The sequence below is a fragment of the Podarcis gaigeae genome (genome assembly GCF_964106915.1).
Source record: "Podarcis gaigeae genome assembly, chromosome: 8".
Taxonomy (NCBI): domain Eukaryota; kingdom Metazoa; phylum Chordata; class Lepidosauria; order Squamata; family Lacertidae; genus Podarcis; species Podarcis gaigeae.
In genome coordinates this window covers 68,462,349-68,475,532 of record NC_139684.1, presented here as the reverse complement: position 1 = coordinate 68,475,532, position 13,184 = coordinate 68,462,349, and positions in this window count along the sequence as shown.

Here is a 13,184-nt window from a genome sequence, read left to right as displayed (position 1 = left end):
GTAAAGGTAAAGGTAAAGGGACCCCTGACCATTAGGTCCAGTCATGGCTGACTCTTGGGTTGTGGCACTCATCTCGCTTTATTAGCCGAGGGAGACGACGTACAGCTTCCAGGTCATTTGGCCAGCATGACTAAACCACTTCTGGCGAACCAGAGCAGCGCACGGAAACATCGTTTACCTTCCCGCTAGAGTACCTATTTATCTACTTGCACTTTAACGTGCTTTCAAACTGCTAAGTTGGCAGGAGCAGGGACCAAGCAACGGGAGCTCACCCCGTCGCGGGGATTCAAACCGCCGACCTTCTGATTGGCAAGTCCTAGGCTCTGTGGTTTAACCCACAGCACCACCCAAAATATATGTACTTTTTGCATATAATTTTGAATATATGTAGTTGGCCTTCTTGAACATCCATAACATGCGTAAGTGGCTTGGACACGCATGGGCACAGGAGTGATCTGCTGCAAAGCTAAGTCAGGTCAGAACAGCCAAATTCTGTGTACATATCTATTTAAAATGGATTATTCCTCCATACCTAATAACAATATCCTGTTAAAAAGACCTGTACTCCATTTAATTGTGAGGACCTTTTTAATCAATCAAAAGTTTGAATATCTATCCAACTCGGTTTTCTGCAACTTTATGCCCTCCAGGTGTTTTTGGATGACAACTCCTATTGTCCCTGGCTGTTGGCCATAGAGGGGGCAGACTGAGAATTGATTTTCAAAACATCTTAGAGCCACCAGGTTGGAGAACACCTATCTAAGTGGCCTGTTGACTAATTGCTGCAGAACTAATTCATGGGGATTTGCCATCTGTTCCATTTTATATTTGTGTCCTCTAATTTCATTTGCTGATTCAGCTTTCAGAAATTTGCATACATTTCCATGAATCAACATATGTGTGCAATTCCACACTCCCAGTCTTCTGAGAGAGATGGAACTCTAATCTGGTTTCTATGCTGAGCATCTGATGTTACAAACAGGGTGAAGAGATATCCTTGCTGAGATAAATTCCGTGAGATACATAAGCACTGAGTAGATTCATGGGAAGTCTACTTTATATAAGCAGGTTGGCGCTATCCCTCAGAACTCTCCCTCCCTCTCCTTGTCTAACTCTCTCTTTATGTATATACTTCAAAGGGAGAAATGACAAAGAAACCACAAAGAATGATTTATGTGATGAAGCGGAGGACACCATCACACGGGAGACATTCCTGATGAAAGAAGGATGTAATCTTGTCATAATAGGTCCTTAGCCCAACCATTTTTGTCAGAGTCGTATATCCACAGAGCGGGTGCAAATCACAAAAGTGGAAAGGGAAGACTGAATGAGATTTACAGCATTTGTAATATCAACATATCTCATTCACTCTGTTTCTAAGGCCAATGGGCTAGCAAAGAGCTGCAGCTTCTTTGTGGAGCACCTGCTCTGCATGTTGAGCATCCCAGGCAGGGATGTTGACATCTCTAGGAAGGACTGCGTATGCACCCTGTCCAAATCCCTGGACAGCCAATGCCAGACAACGCCGAGCTAGATGGACCAGTGGTCTGACTCAGTATAAGACAGCTTCCCATGATTGTAGGTTATGGGATGGGGAGAAATCTGAAGCCTAGGGAGTCTTTGATCTGTCTTGAGATGCCTTGTTAACAGCATGGTGTGAAAACCTTCCCAGAATTGTCCCAATTTGCCTCATAATTCAGAGTACACACAGAGCTTATGCACACCTTTGGTGCCTGTTCAAAGCAGGGTGAACCGATGTGGCAGTTGTCGTTGGACTACAACTCCCACCACTCCTAATTCTTGGTCATGCTGGCTGGAATTGATGGGAGCTGTAGTCCAGCCATGTGTTGCACGTCACCCCAATCTAAGAGGGATGCAAGATTCCAGGGGTTCCAGGCCCTTACCCAGGGTTCTTGTTTCCTTTTGGAATGAGGCACAGTGGGGATTCTGGTGTCTTTATGATGAATGGTTTATTTACACACATGTACAACCTGAACCTACAATGGAGAGGTTCACAGCATTAACAACCCAAAAGGGCCTTGTTTCTCCCGTAGCCGTAGCCTTGGAATCAAACAGAAATCAAACATCACTCTTGAACATCACTTTTGAAAGTGCAGATTTGGTAGGTTTCATTTTAAATCTGAACTGAATTGAATTTCCCCCTCATCCCTAGTGATCATAGGCAAGAGACATCTCAGGCAGCACCATGCAAAGATGTTGTTATTGCCTGTGTAGCTGTTCTCCTTGGACCATCAGTGTTCCAGGCCCAAGGCTGCATTTCCAATCCACAGCTGTTCGCTACCGTGGTTGCAGGCAATGGCAGGAATTCTTTCTCATCAATGACTTCCCAAAGGTGACTGGGCATCTCTACTTCCAACTGCTCCCGCAATCACAGAATTAGCAAATATCTGCCAGCTTTGCTTAACCTGACATATTACGCTCTCCAACTAATGGAAGCAAAACCAGTGGACATTTGATTGAATACAGTTTTAAATTGTCAATTTTGACTGATTGGTTATCTCTTTGCCAAACAGCACTGCCACTTCTCTCCATTCTGAAACATGTATTTTGACAAGACATCTGAAAGCCTCATCTTTCCATCACTTAGAGAATGAATAAAAATGGAAAGCCCTCCGTTAATTACTGCAATTTGATTGGCACCAGCTTTCAAACATTTCTCTTTTGTTCTCTTAGTATTTCCTAGTTCAATCTTCTGAGTCACATTGTATTCACAAGATTATTACTTGGGCTGCAATTACAACTATTGAAGCCTTGGAAATGTTGCTTGCCAAGTTTTTTTTTAATTGTTTAAGTCACGTCAAAGCTTAAAGAGAACTTACCACCCCCAAAAAAGCAGTGGATACATTTTTTTAAAGCACCCTTAAGTTCTGGGAGAGGGAAGGCTTGAATGATACCCTTACCTGATCATTTCCCTACATAAAAGTATGCTTCCCCCCTGCACACCTGTTTTGCTTCCATCACTACTGTAAGACCAAATGTGGCCTGTACCAGCGGTGGTTGGAATGTGTGGCTTCACATATTGCTGGACTACAATTCCCATCATCCCTGAGCACTGGCTATGCTGGACGGTGCTATTGGGAGTTAGAGACCAGCAATATCTGGAGGGCCACAGGCACCTCACCACTGGACTGCATAATCTAAACTTGCAATTCAATGCTCAATTCAAGATGTACCAGTAGGTTTCAGGGACTGGGGAGCTGACCAGATGGGAAGAACCTCTCCCCTCTGGTCTGCTCCTGGACCATAAATTGAGGCCTGCAGCTGCAGCAGTTTTCTATCCATGATGCTCTATGTCACACCAAACTCGGTGAGCTGTAACCAATAAAGTTGTGCTCATTCTGAACCATCTTTGGGCCTATGCTCCTAACCCTTCAGCAAAAATAGTTTGTCCTTTGATATTCAAGATATGCTACCAAGTAGTATCTCTCTTGACCCATTGTGCATATTTCAAGGCCACTGGAAAAATATAGCTGAAGTTTTGCATTTTGAAATCTTTGCTGAAAAGTTAAGGGCAAGAATGGCAGTAGCCTATTATTCAAAGTAGGAAGTACCTGCTTATTTATTGGTTTTTGTTATAGAAAACAGGATCCTGCAATAATGACCAAATTAACTAATTGCACTTTTAATTTGCTTTCTATTGAAATATAGTCACGTGTGTTATGGGAATCTACTGCCAATCAATTTCACAGGCTGATCCTGGGTATTTATGGGAGAGTAATAAACAAGAAATCTCTATCCACCATCTCCATAATTGTAGAAATAACACATGCAATCTCTTACTAATGGCATCAGCTTTTCCAGTACTGTCAATACGTTTCGGGAGCTGCAACCGCTGCAAATAATGTTGAATGTAATGCATTTTCTGTTTATTATAATTTCTTCTTTGAGAAGAATTGTCCCGCTGATGGGCATGATCTGGTCAGGCTGACTGTCCAGGTGTGAGCATAATCCGATGAATCACTTGAGATGTAAAATGGCTTCTTTTTACATGGCCGACCTGCCCCAAGGCAAAATGCAACTAAATATTACTGCAAATATTCTATTACAAGTTGTGTTTAGCTTTTAATGATTTGCCATAACATGCCTGATTAAAAACCTGCCTGAGTTCTAAACCTAATGAACCTTAAACTTTCACATTAGAGACATTAATTATGTCAGTCCCAGTGGCATCCCAGCAGAGCACAGTTAGCCAGCTTTATTAATACAGAACCGAGGGCTTGCTACGGAGAGACAAAAACAAAACTTAATCCCCTCCACCCCTACTGAGGCTTTAATGGATGAAATGTTAGCTGTTGGGACTAGTGGATATAAGTGGCCTTTGAGCAATGTAGGAAGAGCACATAGTGCTTAGCTATAAGCTGAAAGAACAGCTAATGATCCATAGCATCATTGCTATCCAGTAATGCCATCATCTGCTGGTGAGCTGGGAAAATTGTGTTGGCTGCTGATGTTGGGGACGAGGAACCTGTGGCCCTCCAGATGCCCATGGACTACAATTTTCAGCATCCCTGGCTACTGAAGATGCTGGATGGGGATGATGGAAGCTGCAGTCCAACTGCATCTGGAGGACAATGAGTTTCCCATCTCTGGTTGAGGCATGGGATGGCCCAGATGGTGATGGTGTCTGTTTTCATAATTGCACTAGCTTTGGCTATTAAAAGAAAACATCCATTCATTCAAATTGCATCTGTGTTGCAATTCATTAGCCGAATTAGCACAAGTGCCATTATGTACGGTCAGGCTGGACCAAAACCACCAACAAAGCTGAATGTTGGAAGATGCAGATAAAAGAAAATTCTTCTTCATGCAGCCCTGGTATGTGGACCCCAGAAGGTATTGTGGCCCTTGAGCTGAGCTGAGAAATCCACTGACCTTTCTTGAGGTGTAGTGGTATTGCGGGGTGGGTGAGGGGTGGCACTTCTTCTGAAGCATCCCTGATGAGGCTGCCTTGTCAGGGAATTCCTAGACATTGGGGAGCCAGAACACTTGCCCAGGTTGAATTTAGCCTTCCAGCAGGCATTCCTGAAACGGCAGAGTTGATTGAACCTGCAGGTTCACTCAGGTCTGATTCTCAGGAATATAAACAAACCTGCCACAGCCTTGGCACACACATCGCCTCCCTTCGTGTTGTGCAGTCTATATTTTGACAGTTTATGCTTGTTTTTGACCTTGCTGTGGACTAAGTCAGTTGCCGTATTCAGAACCAGGGAAGAATTTTTCTCTCAGACTAGATCTTTTCACTTCTTTGGACTCCCTCGCATCTCCCGCTCCTGCGTTCCTGTTTATAAAATTTTATTCAACAAATTTATCCCCTTATTTCTAATCTTAATATCTAATTTTCCAATGTTATATCTCTAATTTTGACTATCATTTTATTCAAGTCTTAAAAGGTTTAAATATAACCTACATCTTCCAAGTTTTATCTTTTCTTAAATTTATCTTATCTTCATAATTCACTTCATCTAACTCAATGGTGCCAAGTTGTTTATACTCTAGCATCCTTCTTAACATTCATACAATTTGCAATATTTTTGTAAATAAATCTTGAATTTCTTCCAATCTTCTTCCACCGTCTCCTCTCCCAGGTCTCGGATTCTGCCAGTCATCTCAGCCAGTTCCATGTAGTCTATCAGTTGCATCTGCCATTCTTCCAGTGTGGGTAGGTCTTGTGTTTTCCAATGCTTGACGACAAGTATCCTTGCTGCTAATTTTTCTCTCTGACTAATTGGCTCTGTCTGAGGGTTTTGCCTACTTCATAGCAATTGTCACAGCTTTGGGTGACCTTAGGCACTGGGTAAGCCTTAGTCATGGCTGGAGGGGAGGCTGTAAGCCTCTGCCTGCCCCTCCAAGAGAAGGGGGTATCCTGTTAAAGGGATTCTGGAGGTGGTGATTCTGTCCTGCTGTCCAGGCTGTGGCTAGGGCCATAGCACTCCTTGAAGTGGGAATCCTGATGAGGATGTTCCTATTTGATGTAAGTCATAGGACCGCCTAGCTTCAGGATGCCTCCACAAGATACTTCTAGCAGGTAGGCTGGTTGTGATAGGTTCAGTGGCGTAGGAAGGGGGGTGCAGTGGGTGCAGTGTGCCCTGGGTGTCATCATTGAGGGCGGTGACAAAATTGCAAAAATATGTGTCACGGGCCTGTTTTCTCTGGGATTCCCCTCCCTTCTTCCACACCTGCAGGGTGAAGAGGCAAGGTGGTGGTTCTGGTGCGTCTGGTTCAACACTGAGGGGATGCAGCATCGCCCTTGGGCTCAACCGCCAGTCGCCCATGGGGCTTCCTCCAAAGAAGTCCCCTCAGAAGCACAGCGCAAGGCGGCTCCCGCCTGCCTTCATTTGCCCTCCCACCCTCCATCCCTTTCTGCTTCTTTCGCACTCACTGCCACGGAGCTCTAGAGGGAAGTGACGAACACTTGGAGCACCATCTTTCCTCCCTGCCTACATTCACCTCATGGCTGTGGCAGCTCCTGCCTGGGCGAAAGTGTGCCAGTGGACCCCTCTCTCGCCTTGGTGGCTTAGCGAGGGAAAGGTGAGGCGGGCTTGGCGAGCAAGGCGCCTGCCCAGCTTGGGCTTCAGGTGCAGCGGCGAGTGCGCCCACACAGCCCTGCTCAGGTGCAGAGGACAAAGTTAGGGGGGGAAAGGTTTTAAGTGCTTATGCTCACAATGTTAAGTAAACAAACCAGAAAATAACACTTGCAACTGTAAGTATCTTATCTTTCCTTCTTTTAATAATTTCAATGTGGGGGGAGGGGGGTGACAAGAAATTTTCCGCACCAGGTACCACCTGACCTTGCTATGTCACTGGATAGGTTGTACCCAATGCCTATGCCAAACCCCTTACATCCATAATCAATGAAGTTGAGGCCTTATTTGATTCAACTTGAGGTGTCCTCTCTGGTTCCTTTAATGGGTTGGGATGTCAATGCTTTGTCATGCCAAGGTTCCTTTCTCTATCCTCCAATGCTTGTGGTGGTGGAAGATTTCTGTTCCCATCTACAGAAACGAAAGGTAGCCATGGCTCTCTTGTTGGCATATTTTGCTTCTGGCCCTCCTCCTGCCAGGTATCAACAGTGCTTGGCAAAGGAGCTGGAGCTCATGTGCATATGCATAAGCACACTCATTTGTGAAGGACAAGTGGTGGTGGGTGCTTCAGAATCCAATTATGTGTTCATTATGCTGCCTCCCCTGCGATATTGATTACAAGTTCTGCTGAAACCAAGCACAAGACACTTAGCTAATTATCGCTGAACAACATGCACTTGGAGGTCTTATTCTCTAGGCTGAAGATTCACCACGACACGTGCACACTGCTCACCATAGCTATGGTCCAGGATCTATTTTCAGCATCAACTGACAGTGTCATGGACTGGACTGAGAAGGAATGGTGGGGAGTCTTCCATCTGTCCTCCTGCACTTCCTAGAGAAGACGGGGACAGCATAGATTTAGAACAGTGGTTTGCAGAAGGTCATAGCTCAGAGGGGAGAAGCTGGGAAATATTGGGAGAGGAGCAGGAGGAAGAAGAAGCACCAGAGGAGAGACAACTGACAGACTCAATGTCTTTAGAAAGCATTCCAGACTCCCCCTCTCCCAGGACTCAGCATACATTGAGAACAGGAGAACAGAAAGCTCAGAGGCAGAAAGCACAGATCAGCTGACACAGGCATGATGTATAATAAGGAGAGATGGAGGAGGTGGGACTTTACTCAGAGCAACGCCATTACTGCAAAAGATGCACTTTTCAAAGCCTCTCTCTGTGAATATTGAATAAAAGACTTGGTAAGAACTCTTCTTGTTTATCTAATTCTTGGCTGCCCACCATGGGAGGGATCAGATTCTCTGAAGCCTGACAGACAGTCCCAGAACATATAAAATAAGAACTGATGAAAGTGCCCTTGAGCATGTACAGAGTGTCTTCCCCTCACCACTAAGTAGCTAGAAAGAATCCCCATACACCATGGATCAGAGCCAAGGCTTCCAAATTAGAAGCTTTCCATCTGGATCAGCAGCACCTAAGGGCAGGACTTTGGGGTAGAAGTCCAGGGCCCCAAAAAGCAGAAAGAGCAGGAGGGCCTTCACATGCAGTAGAGTTGAGATAGCACATGTTTAGGTAAGCAAAGTTATACACATTGCCATCAACAGAGAAGTGAAACATAAGGCCATTGAGCCCTACCTTCACTGACCTAACTTCACTGCTGGTCTAGTTTATCAAGTCCTCTTCAAAACAACCCACAAACTGAAACGCAGCCATCCTTTGAAATTTGCACTTCTCTGAATTTTGCAGTGTGGTTCTTCAGCCACATAATATGTACAAAAATGCACGTTCAAGGGAAAAGTGTGCCTCAAGATGCATATATTGGTGGAAATCACATTAAAATATTAGGACTAGATTGCTTTGCAAAAATGTGTATCCTAGGCAAGGTTGCAGAGAAGCATATGTATTAGGAGAACTTCACCGATGGATTTTCATGAGGACTTAAAAAATAAAACAAACTTGCAGGAATGTGGAGAACTGAAGGTCAGACTGGAAAAAAAATGAGAAACTGAGAGAAAATGAAATTGACAGAATTTCCTACGCCTATACTTACACGCCTCTCCCCCCCCCCCCGCATACCCCACACCTTTTAAAACACTGAAATTCCTATAGACAGAAGTGTTCTCCATTGCAAGTTTGCATATTTAGTGTCCTGTTCACTGCAAATGAACAAAATATTGGCTGCAAGAAGGAGCAGGAACTCCATCTGCCAACAAAAGGGATGATCAGACAAATAGCCAGAAATCAATCAGCAGAATCATGAACTTGAGCTGTCCTTCATTCATGCTTTTATTCAGAACTTCATTCAGTACTCTCTCTCTCTCTTTTTGGTAAGTAACATATCTGTCCTGTATCTGATATGTTTGTTTGTGTGTTCAAAAAAATAAAAATGCAAGAAGAGCATGCTTGGGGGCAAACAGGAAATCCTGCAAGGCAGAAGATCTTGCAGCAAGTACCACGGAACATCCCCGCTGAGGCTGCACCACCCGTTGTTCGCTCTCTGTCTTTATTTTATTTTAAACATTTATATATTCCCGAGTTTCCTCCCAAGAGCATGCAGAAGATAACAATTAAGATTAAACAACAACAACAAAAAAATTGCACCAAACGATTTTTTAAAAATCCCTTTACAATTCCGCGGAAACAGCAGCAAAGGACAGGATGACACAGTGCAGCAGCAATAACACTTTATTTGAAAAACAGAGGTAGTGAAAGAATTCAATAAGCTATCGAATTGCAAGCCAAATGCCTTCCTAAAAAGGAAGGTTTTTGGAAAAACAAACAAACAAAGAAACAACAACCGAGATAGTCCTCTGTCTGAAGGAATGTCCCTGAGCAGTCCTTTATTCAAATGAATTGTCCGAAGGGCTGTTTGATCTGAGTCTGGTTTAAAAATAAAGAAGCCCCAAAAGGGAGATCAGAAGTATGGAATTTGCCCATCAACACCTGGGCAGCAGACTGAGCAGGCACACAGCTCAATTGGCCACAGTCTTCTCCACAATGGTGAGATGTATTGCATTTCTATTTAAAATTATAGTAATTATTCCTCAATGTGCATCTAGACATGCAGATTAGCACATGCACATTTTAAGCGTATCTGTGTCATCAGTTTGGGTGATGAACTCTTTGATGATGGGCTTTGAGACCATCTTTCCCTTGATCCAGTGCCTCATCTGTATGGTAGCTCGTTGGGAAAAAGAGGCTGTCTGTAAAGGATAGTCATTTATTTGCTGTCCTCCTCTAAACAGAAGCCCCACTGTGAGGCAGATTCAAGAAGGCCAGATGCACATTTCTGATGACATTAGTGCATCCTCTGACAATCGAATGAGCTAATTACTCCCTAGCCATATATTAAACCAAAGCTTGCAGAAGTTCATCTGAAAAGAGTGAATGAGAGAGAATAAATTTACGATATTTGTTTGGCTCCTTCTCTTTTTGTCATTTAGATAACAAATTGAAACAGGGTTGTTGTTTTTTTGAGGGGTGTGTGTGTTGGCGCAGGCTTTAGGTGAACCAGTAAGAGAACTCTCACATGGCTTAATCACAGATTGGATTGGTGTTGCTTTTAGTCTGTTATTGTAGGATTTTTGTATGGGTGCCTTTCATCCTTTGCGTACAACACTTTGGAGGCCTCTTGAGATTAAAAAGCAGGGGACAAATATTTCCAAAGTACAAGTGCCTCCCTGTTTCAGAGATTTGTCCTTCAACTTATAGAGGGATGTAAAGTTGGAGAAGACAATGCAGCTGTTTTGGGACTACAACTCCCATCATCCCTAGCTAGGACTGCAGCCCTGGCCTGGATCCAACTTATTATATTTGTAATGATCTATAGGTAAACAAAGTAAGCAGTAATGTTTGTTTGATTGATCACACTTACTAACAACCTTATAGCCAACACAACAGCATTGCTTTAACCTCCCTCAAAACCGCCCTGCATTTTTAAAAAAAGATGTTTGAAAATCAATCCACATGGTGCTGGTGCTGGTGGTGGTGGTTGTTTTAAAAAACCCCAGCACACTTTAATGAATTATTCCTTCCCTGCCTACACAGCTATACCACCTCTGCTAGTGTGGATGGAAAATAAATACAGTGGTGCCTTAGTTGTCAAATACCCTGGAACTTGGATGTTTTGGCTCTTTTGGAATCTGAACATCTGATGGGGCTTCCGATTGAGTGCAGGAGCTTCCTGCAGCCAATGAGAAGCCGTGATTTGGTTTTCAAACTTTTCGGAAGTCGAATGGACTTCTGGAATGGTTTCCGATTGACTTTCAAGGTACGACTGTAGTAGGCGGTATCTAAATGATTTGTCTTGTCAGTGCAAGGATTTACTTCCCTGTCTGTGTGCTAAATTGGCTTTGATGGGGTTTCTCCAACTCTGGAGCAGATTTGGGGAGGCTGCCAGTCATACAGGGGTTAGCTGGCTACTGTCCAGTATATCCCCACAAATCCAGAAAGCCACTCCCATTCCATGTGTAGAATAATAATAATAATAATAATAATAATAATAATAATAATAATAATTATACCCCACCCATCTGACTGGGTTTCCTTGGCCACTGCAGAAGAGTAATGGCTGGGTAGCGCTAAGAACCACCAGTCTGGATGCTTCCAAAATTTGGAAATTGAAGTGTACTAGTGGCACTGTGGGTTAAACCACAGAGCCTAGGGCTTGCCAATCAGAAGGTCGGCAGTTCGAATCCCCATGACGGGGTGAGCTCCGATTGCTTGGTCTCTGCTCCTGACAACCTAGCAGTTCGAAAGCACGTCAAAGTGCGGGTAGATAAATAGGTACCGCTCCAGCGGGAAGGTAAACGCCGTTTCCGTGCGCTGCTCTGGTTCACCAGAAGCGGCTTAGTCGTACTGGCCACATGACCTGGAAGCTGTACGCCGGCTCCCTCGGCCAATAAAGCGAGATGAGCACCGCAACCCCAGAGTCGGCCACGACTGTACCTAATGGTCAGGGGTTCCTTTACCTTCACTAGTTTAATCTGCAACACTAGGCCTCTTCTTAGGACACAGAATGCTCAATCATCTTCAGTTCTCAGACCAGGGCAAAATCCTTCTGATGCAAAACAGTTCCTTGCTTTCTCAGATGGCAACAGATACATGCCACTGTTACCAAATCCAGAATGCAAATAAAATAATGTCCAACAGCTAGTGGCATTCGCATGGCAGAACATGTTTTTGTCTAATAGCTGAATCTTATCTGTCAGCAAAATGAATTCTGTCAATTTCCTTCTATCCTGTCAAATGGAAATTGTTTTCTCTCCTCCGAGACAGATCTTTTATTTGGATGGTGATGTTTATTTGATCCCAGTCTTTAATATTTTCCCTTCGCAAGGCACACCATTCTGATTTCATAGCTGTTTTGCAGGGAAATGCATTTTGCCCCCCCCCCCCAAATCTTCTTTGCTTTGTTGTTATCACGGTTTCAAAGGGAATGGATGGGATTCTAGGCTTCAACATAGCAATTTTGCTTCTCAAAACCATTATGTGTGGAGAAAGGCATGAGAAATGACAATAGCACAATTTTCATGCTGTGCATGGGGCAGGCAGATCTAAAGAAAAGGAGAAGAAATCTATCAAAAACCAGATTAGGCTGGGATGAATTAACAGCAGTAATGGTAATAAGTAGGTGTGGGTGACAGCGTGTATATTACCTAAGAATACCAAATGTAAGGTATAGAAAAACAGCAGTGATTAAGAAATCTTTTGCTAAAAAGTCTAGATCTTATTTTGTGTAAGTGCAATTATGAATGGCTGGTCTCCGGTGTCTTCGCCATTCATGTATATTAGCACCCATACATTCATATAAACATGCCTGATTTTTCAAATTGCTACTTTTAAAGACAGCTCTGTATAGCATGTAGGAAAAATGCAATATGAAGCTAAGATACTTGTCAGGATGGGATTGGAACCTGGTTGATAGAACATCTGGTCTCTGTGTTAGACACAGCCCCACCCCCAGGGTTCAAATTTTCCCCATGAGGCCATTTCCCCCAAACCACATACACCTGCCCTCCACACAACATCTTCTCTGGGGCAGCAGACTAGCTACCTTCAGTAGGGATGTTGGTTTTTTTTAGGATTTTACTTCTGACAAGTCCAGGAATCCCTTGGCAATGATTCGTTTCCATCTTAAAGTGCTGTTCAGTTGGTCCCTCTAACCACTTGACATTTCCCAGTCCATGTTAGGGCTGCTGGCCTAGGTGTTGAGCCCTTCCATGTCTTGACTTGTACCGCTTGGGGAAGGACCATAGCTCAGTATAGAGCATTTGCTTTGCTTGCAGAAGATTCCAAGTTCATCTCGCGGCATCTCCAGATAGGGCTGAGAATGCCTCTTCTCTGAAGAGTTATTACCATTCAATGCAGAGCCAAATGGACCAATGGTTTGAGTTGCTATCAGGCAGCTTCCTGTGTTTTGTGATCAGTCAAACATCTGGTTAGAAACTAGGAGCATTCAACGCTATGTGCATACCACTTTTTTGACACAATTGGGAACTCTTCTTTTCGAGGGTTCCTCATCTGCTAGCATGAGTCCTATGTGCACATGTCCAACTGAATGTGCATGAGTTGAAAGGGCATAAGGTTGCTGCCATGAATACACTCCCACAAATGCTCACTTGCCTGT